Source organism: Octodon degus, unplaced genomic scaffold, assembly GCF_000260255.1.
Source record: "Octodon degus isolate 3935 unplaced genomic scaffold, OctDeg1.0 scaffold00092, whole genome shotgun sequence".
Taxonomy (NCBI): Eukaryota; Metazoa; Chordata; class Mammalia; order Rodentia; family Octodontidae; genus Octodon; species Octodon degus.
The window spans coordinates 1,668,343-1,676,055 of record NW_004524668.1 but is presented as its reverse complement, the minus strand read 5'-3'; the positions used below and the strand labels follow the sequence as shown (position 1 = coordinate 1,676,055).

At 45.6% G+C, this 7,713-nt stretch overlaps 2 protein-coding genes across 5 annotated transcripts in view; one reads left to right on the top strand and one right to left on the bottom strand.

The window, feature by feature from the left end:
* Positions 1-7,713, bottom strand: part of Stpg1 (sperm tail PG-rich repeat containing 1) — a 53,628-nt gene that overhangs the window by 45,323 nt on the left and 592 nt on the right. The gene's annotated exons all lie outside the window — the stretch shown is intronic.
* Nipal3 (NIPA like domain containing 3) overlaps positions 4,120-7,713 on the top strand; it is a 63,997-nt gene continuing 60,403 nt past the window's right edge. Inside the window, exons 1-2 of one of the 3 annotated variants that reach the window (XM_023722468.1) lie at positions 4,123-4,246; positions 4,847-4,857. The gene's annotated coding sequence lies outside the window, so the exon portion shown is untranslated. Of the gene's footprint in view, positions 4,247-4,846; positions 4,858-7,713 lie in introns of all 3 variants that reach the window. The other 2 variants (XM_023722469.1, XM_004637596.3) reach the window with 2 other exon arrangements.

The window sequence follows — 7,713 nt, the reverse complement described above, 5'->3', positions numbered from 1 at the left end:
ATAGCCCTACCATCTAAAGATAGCACTGCTACTGATGCTTTGTGGTCTTCCACTGCATACAAACGAAGACAGAAGAACAAGTGCAGCCCAGGTGTGGCTGGGGCACTGGGCAGGTGCGCCTCACTAGTGCCCCTGCTTGTGGCATTTAAGAATGAGGACTGAAGATACACTATTGTCATAGCCAACACCATGCATCCAGTCCTAGTTTCATGGTTACACCCTGCCACTTGATAGCTTGATTTTAGGTGAGTCATTTAAAGTTTTAGGCCCATTTCTTCTTCCATAAACTAGAAATGATAAGAGTACCTTCCTTTTCAGGTGCGTGAAGTTAAGCATGATCCACACAAATAGTTAATGCTGACTGGCCTGCAGGAGGTTTTTATTGTTAGATTCCAATAGATAGATAGATAGATAGATAGATAGATAGATAGATAGATAGATAGATGATAGATATACTGTATTAACAGCATAAACTATAGCTGACATTTATTGAACTCTTATAGTCCTAAATGCCTTGTATAGAACGTTTCATGCAATCCTTGCAATCCTTCAGCATGGTGAAGCCCCTATTTTACCTAGGAAGAAGCTACAAGGTGAAGAAGTTAAGTGATTGGTATTAAGGTTACACCAGAAATAAGGTAGAACCAGGGTTTTAACTCAGGAAGTATAATTCTGCTTACCCTTAACTTCTATGAAAACCCCTAGTACACACTGTTAGCATGCTAAACTTCGACATTCAGTACCACTGAGTGGGTATGGGTGGTGTTTAAAAGCTAGGGTATTGGGCCGGGGAGATGGCTCAGTGGAATAAGCGCTTCCCTGGCAAGTGCAAGGGCCTGAGTTCAATCCCCTGGTTCCGAAAAAAAAAAAAAAAAGCTAGGGTATCACATATATTCAAAATATAAAGCAAATATTTAACACAGATTCAAATTTTCACAGAATGTTAGGATTCCCCAGAACACAGTTTGAAAATCCTCCAGGTAGTTCATTGTTGGATAGTTTTAATTGCTAGACAGTCTCTTCCCATATCAACACTGGTCTTTCTTAAGTTGTTCTAATTTGAACCCTTGGAATCAACTCAACGTAACTATCACCACTCTGGTACACTGATGCGCTTCAAAATTTAATAGTCCATAGTCTTTGGTGATGTGTGTGTGTGTGTGTGTGTGTGTGTGTGTGTGTGTGAACACTGGGTCATAATAGATGATGCACTTCTTAACCATGAACAGAGTCCACATGTTTTTGAAAACCATTGTTATATGGGATTGTCCTTCAAGAACTTGACAACAGCTATCATATCTCATTATCCAGAAACAAATCCTCTTCCCCACTTGGGATCTCACTGCATTTCCAACGTCTCCTCCAACCATGGGGGTGGGTTCTTCTCACCCACTCCCATATATCCATATATAAAGAGCAGTACCCTCTCATCCTATATATGACCAGATTCATCTAGGTCTCTCCTCAAACCTTAGGAGTGATTTCACCAACCATTCTCTCTCAAGAAGCACCCCCCATTTGTCTTTTTTTTATTGCATTGTTGTTATTGTTATTATTGTTATTGAGACAGGGTCTTGCTACATAGTTCATGCGAACCTTGAACTCACTACCTAACCCAGGCTGGCCTGGAACTCACAGCAATCCTCCTACCTCAGCCTCTCAAGGGATGGGATTATAGGTGTATACCACCAAGGCTGACTTTCCTGTTTTGTTTTGTTTTTGTTTTCTTTTTTAACAGTATCCAAAACTAGTCTGTGTATTTATTACTTTATGATCTTCCCAGAGCTACATTCTGTAAGTATGTAATTTAGTTACAGCAATAGGTGTGCTTTCATTTTATTAACTTTTTATGAAGAAGTTATGATATATGCTACACTATTACTATATTTTATACATTTAAATTATAGTATTCTTTTGAGTTCAAGAGAAAAGAACAACTGCACACAAGATAGCTAAGATATTTGTACTACTTATTTCCATTAGTTCATTGAAAGGAACAGTAAATGCTTATATTGTTTGATCAATTTTGCATGCCTGTATCTGGTAATGTGAGCAACTACTTTGAAGATAACAATATGCAATATCATAATCCTTGCTAATTTCCTGTCATCTTGTTTTGAAATTTTGTATCATTTTTGTTTATTGTTCTCTTTGAAAAAAATTTTTAAAAAATTATAGTAGCATATGCTTTATACATATCAACATATACTAAACCAAGTCTACTGTTATTTTATGTGAGGTGTTGTCACATTTGCATAAGTAGATTTGAGTACCGGTGATTTTTCTCCATTCAGTTATAATGCTATTTAGCATCCTGGGAGCGTTTTATACTTTTCAAAGGACTCTCGGGTGAACCACCCATTTGTTATTTTTCTTAGTCTGAGAGAGTGTGTCCACGATCAGGAGGGAACCTAAGCACCAGCTAATGATCCCTAGATCTCCACCTCATCCTCTTGTTTTACAGGTGGGTAAGCCGAGGCCCAGAGAAAGAAAGGTGTTTGTTAAGGGACACCCACCCCAGGTAGCTGGGTTGGCCTGGGATTAGGGCCCCCAGCCCTGGAGCTCAGAAAAAGCTGTGTGCTCGCAACGCTGAGGCAGAGGAGTGAGATCCTCATGCCACTCACAGAGGCTCTTGTGAAGAAGGCGTGGCGTGGGAACACTTTTTATGAGGGACACTGGAGATATGTCCTCAGGAAAGAGTACTTTCCCGCCTCAGGGGACCACCTCATTCAACACAGTCATTCTGCACGCACCCAGAGGCCGGAGGTCTCAGTGGGTGCGCCATGAAGTAAGCCGTGTCCTCCTCCTCCTCACGACCTCAAGGACTGACTGGTTGGTCCCCCAACCGCAACTTCCTCCTGCCTTTTCTGCCCAAGGGTTCTGTTCGGCTGGCTAGACTTCCCGGTCTCTATGGCAACCACCAGACTAACAATTGCATTCTACCTTCTGCCCGCCTGCGACCTCTAGCCAATGGTATCCTCTGTTTCTTTAGCGTGAAAAGTTGTTGACCAATCAAGAGACCCATTTCAAAATCTGCAGGGAAGCTGCCAGAATTTTAGTCTCCGGTTAAATCAGTTATCCCAAGGACCTGTGGAGGAACTAACGGGGTCCTTATCAAAATTCCTGGTATAGTTCAAAAGCTTTAAGTTCTTTTCTCACTCAAAAACTATCCAAGTGTAACCTGAATCACCAGTATCCAAGCCCTGTTTCTGATAGACTACAAAGATTGGTATGTGCAACTACACGATCCTGTCGCTTCTCTGCTTAAGTCCTCCAATGGCTCCCTTTTGAGGACGAAACACAAACACAAGCTGACCTTGGAACAGTCCTCGCTGGCCGCCCGCACCCCAGAAACGTCTCGCAGCAGCACTTCTGGCCTGTGGGCAGTTGCCACAAGGTGCCAGCGCTGTCCTTGCCTACGTGTTCTCTCTGAGCTGTCCCTGCCCTACGATGTGGACCCGTACACAGTGCCTCTTTGACATCGTGGAGATCTGTCCCAAATGTTCCTTCTTTGTCGGTGACATCGGCATGCGCCTAATGTCTCACGCAGAGATTGCCGCTAAGATCTAAGCAAAATGCGTGCACATGAAAATATGTGTGATGAAAAATTGCTTTTTGTCGCCCACAGAGCTCCATCGCATGTTTACGACAGCCGAACCTTGGGGAAACAGTAATCAGGTGCTAGTCAGTTTGTGCAGCAGACGACAGGTGGCTCGGGAGGGGAGGGCAGGACAGGTATCCATTACCCGCGAGGGCTTTGGGAGACCTGGGTCTTGACGTTTAGGATTTGAACACCTGGTGGGAACGAAGATCCCTGGTCAGCTACTGAAGCCGAGCTCACCTGTCCCGCAGCTGGAGGTGCGCAATCACCTCCACCTGCGATATGGGAAGAGGATTTCCACAGTTCTTCCCGTGGCCGCTAGTGGGGACCCTTCCAGGTGAGCTTCAGTCGGGTCCCAGGTTTCTCCCCTACGCTTCAAGCAAGCTTAGCGGCGTGGCCAATAGCCAAAGGCTGTCCCGCCCAGTCCCTCCTTTCAGCCATTCGTCTGCTCGAAATCCCCGCTGGCTTCTGATTGACAGGTTAATCGACAAATCAAATCGCGGTCTTTGAAAGCAAAACACTGCAGCACTTTGGCAGCTCCCAAACGAGGAAGGAATTAAGGAGGCTGTGCCTCCGGGTTGCGAGAAGAGTCCAAGTCATTTCTCAGAAGCCTCTGACAGGTGAACCTTAGAAGAAACGCCACCGGTGAGTCGTGGTCATGACTAGGGAGAAAGGGAACCTGAATTCAGCCTTAGTCTTTCAGGGAAGCTAAGCATTTATAATTATCCAGCAAGCCCTGGTACAAACACCCCCTTTTCCTTGCTGTCGCCAACCTTGTCAGTTTTGGCTCCTGTTGCCTGCAAAGTTCTTTTATTTTTTAAATTCTTTTTTGGCATCAGAGGGAGAGGATCGGGCACGGGTTTGCCTTAAGGAAGATGATGCCAGGCTTTACCAAATCGGGAAGTGAAATGTAATAACTTTGCCAAAATGACTTCTCTGCGTGCTGGCTTGGGGATCCTGCACTAGCAGATGGTGGAGTCAGCAGGTGGGATGAGGGGAGGCATTCTTGGTCTTCGCTGGCTGCTGGAACAGAGGTCTGCCTCGCCGCAGCCGCAATTTCTAACTCAATGAGAGGGGCCGGGAGAGTCCACTCTTGCCCAAGAGTCCAAGCCCAGGAAAGGGAAAGCTTGGCATGTGACTGACATGCACCAGCCAGCAGCCCGATCGTCAGGTGGTGGGAAAACGCATATTTTATTTATGTTTTCAGTTAGAGGCAGATTCTAACACCGACCCTCCTTTGAGCAGCCTGAACCAAGGTGATTTCCTCTGTGAAGTCTGCTCTATGGGACTGGGGAAAGAATGCACCGTGATAAGGGCTTGCACGCGGGAGTGGAAGCAGGCACCTGATGAATTCTCTTTCCTCTGTGGAGTCAATGACCGTGACCAGGGACTGTCAACGTGGAGTTGGCAGCTTGCCTCTGCAGCATATATGCAAATATCTTAGTTCTGGAACCAGGAAAAGCGTCACTAGACAAAGACTATGTACCTTATAAGGGAATAAAACTTGCAGAGTTCTATCAAGGCTTTGAGGGCAGCCTACCACCAGCTGAAAGAAAACCTTCTTCTGTTCTTGTAAGAGATGCTGTAGAGGCCCTGGAGGTTCCTAGGGGTGGGAGGTGGTGTTTAAGAGCCAATTAAACCATCGTGAACCAAAGCAAAACTAGAAAAGCAACTGAACTAAAAGAGGTTAAGAGGCCTGGATCCCTGCCACCCCCTCAGCAGGTCCCCGAGGCCTGTTTGCTTTCTCTGACATCCTGTGGGTGTGGTTGGGATTATCTGTTATTGCTCCAGAATTGTGGTTGACTGGGCTTGAGTCAGGCATTCTTGACTGTAAAGTGACCACCAGGTGTTTAACAGGCCTGCACTTAGGCCCCGCCTTGGGGTAAGACCTCTAGGGAATTCAAACACTTTTCTAGAATTTGTGCCCAGTCCCCCTCTCTACCCCCAAAGCCTCTCAGAGGTGGAAAGACACCTGACCCACTTGTCCTTTCTGCAACTTTCATATTAAGAATGCTGAGACTAGATACAGAAATTTAACACAATTGCTTTTCGCATGTCCCTAAAAGTCTAGTGAAGAATAATCATGCTTTCCCCATCATTTTGCAGGCCCTTATTCACAGGGTTTTACAGGCTGAGGAGCCTAGTCATGGGGTGGGAGGTAGAGTTCCCTGATGAGCGTGTCTCTTGTCTGAATACTGCATCAACTGGAGGCTGCAGCAGGAATGTAATTGTGAGGCCCTTTGATAAACTGAGACTTGGGCCCAGTGGTCTTGAGTCTGTCCCCTGCTGAGCCTGCATCTTCGTCTCCCAGGTACCGGTCTTGGTGTTTGTCCTACGACCTAGCCAGGTCCACTGCACACCTGGTGCCAGAATGCCTGGGCTAGGCCTGGTGGCAGAAGCTGCAGAACAGGCAGCCCTCCGAATCCGGGGCCTGGTAGGAACCATGCGTGTTCAGCACACAGTGAGCCCTCAGTCATTCTTTCTTGGGTGGATCCTGATAGAAAGGAAAGGAATTAACTAGTGAGGACAAAATTAACACTAATATGGCTGGCCAAATAGCTCAGTGGATTAAAGCCCCTGCAAGCAGGTGCAGGGGCTGGGGGTTCAATCCCTGGCCCTGCTGTGACAACCCCGCCTCAGGTTGCCCTGAGAAGGCGATTGAGACCAGGTGTGGAGGCGCACACCTGTAATCCCAGCTCTTAGGAAGCAAAAGAGTTAGGAGGTAAACAGGCAGATCACTACGAGTCTGATCTAGTAATTAGACCCTGAACACCCTGTAAACCCTTCCCTAAAATACAAAAAAAAAAAAAAAAAAAATTAACCCTAATATAGCAGCTGACATGGCCCACCCATTTCCTATGCAGAAACTGTGGATGCCTTATTTCATCCAATTTGCATAAATGCCCTGTGAGATAGGAACATTATTATCCATATTTTATAGCTAAGGAAACTGACTAAACAATTAAGGTAATGGGACTGAGGAGATGGCTCAGTGGAATAAGCGCTTCCCTGGCAAGCACAAGGGCCTGAGTTCAATCCCCAGTTCTGCAAAAAAAAAAAAAAGAATAATAAACAAGTATACTTCTAGTCTATAACTTGTATTTGCTATACCTTGTCTTAACAATTAAGGTAAAAGGGAGATCAAAAGCAACTTAAAACATTTGTATATTAGAATAAACATAGAATATGCAGTAGGATCCAAATTCATATGATTTTTGTTTGGGGCTTTTTTGGGTTTGTGTTGGGAATTGATTTATTTTTTAAACATATGTAACTATTGTCTGGGTTTTGGCCCCAAATACTGTGGACGTATTTTCTCCTTCTTTTCTACTGGGTAAGAAAGTCTGAGAAGCTGTCAGTCCAATGAAATTAACAGGGATGATCTCCCTTGGTGGTTCTGTTTGAGATCACATATTACCCCACTTTGCAAATGAGGACACTGAGTCTCTGAGAGGCAAAGTGAGCCAGTCAGTCAGGCCTTCTACCTCCCAGCGCAGTGCTCCCTTGCCTGTGCAGGCTGACCCTGGGTAGCAGCTCGTGTGTCTTCCCTGGAGATTGCTTTTTTTTTTTTTTAATGTATTCGGTTGTACAGGGTCTCACTATGCAGCTCAGACTCATAGTGACCCTCCCTCCCACTTTCAGCCCCCCAGCTCTGGGATTACAGGCGTTCACCACTATACTCTGACTCTGTGGCCCGCTCAGCCCACTCTGGGGGTGAGGCCTGCGGGGCATGTGGTGCTGGGGATCCAACCATGGTCCCTGTGCTTGCCTAAGCAGTTGTTTTAGTCTACTGAGCTGTCTTCACAGGCCCCTGGAGATTGCTTTTCTTATTCTTTGTTTTCTACATTAGAACCCAGATCACGTTAATGGTCCAGGATTGGATTGTTTTGTTTTGTTTTTGAGATGCGGAGATGTGGACTCAGTAATATTTTACTTCTTTTGTCCCGGTGATCAAACTCTAGACCTTGCAGTTGCCAGGCAGGCGCTTATGCTGCTGAACTATCTCCCTGGCCCAATACTCTACTTCTTATTCTCAAGGATCTATGAGGAAAAGAAGAGTTTAAATTATGGGTAGAAAGGAGAGGGCCAGGGGGATGGCTCAATAGAATGAG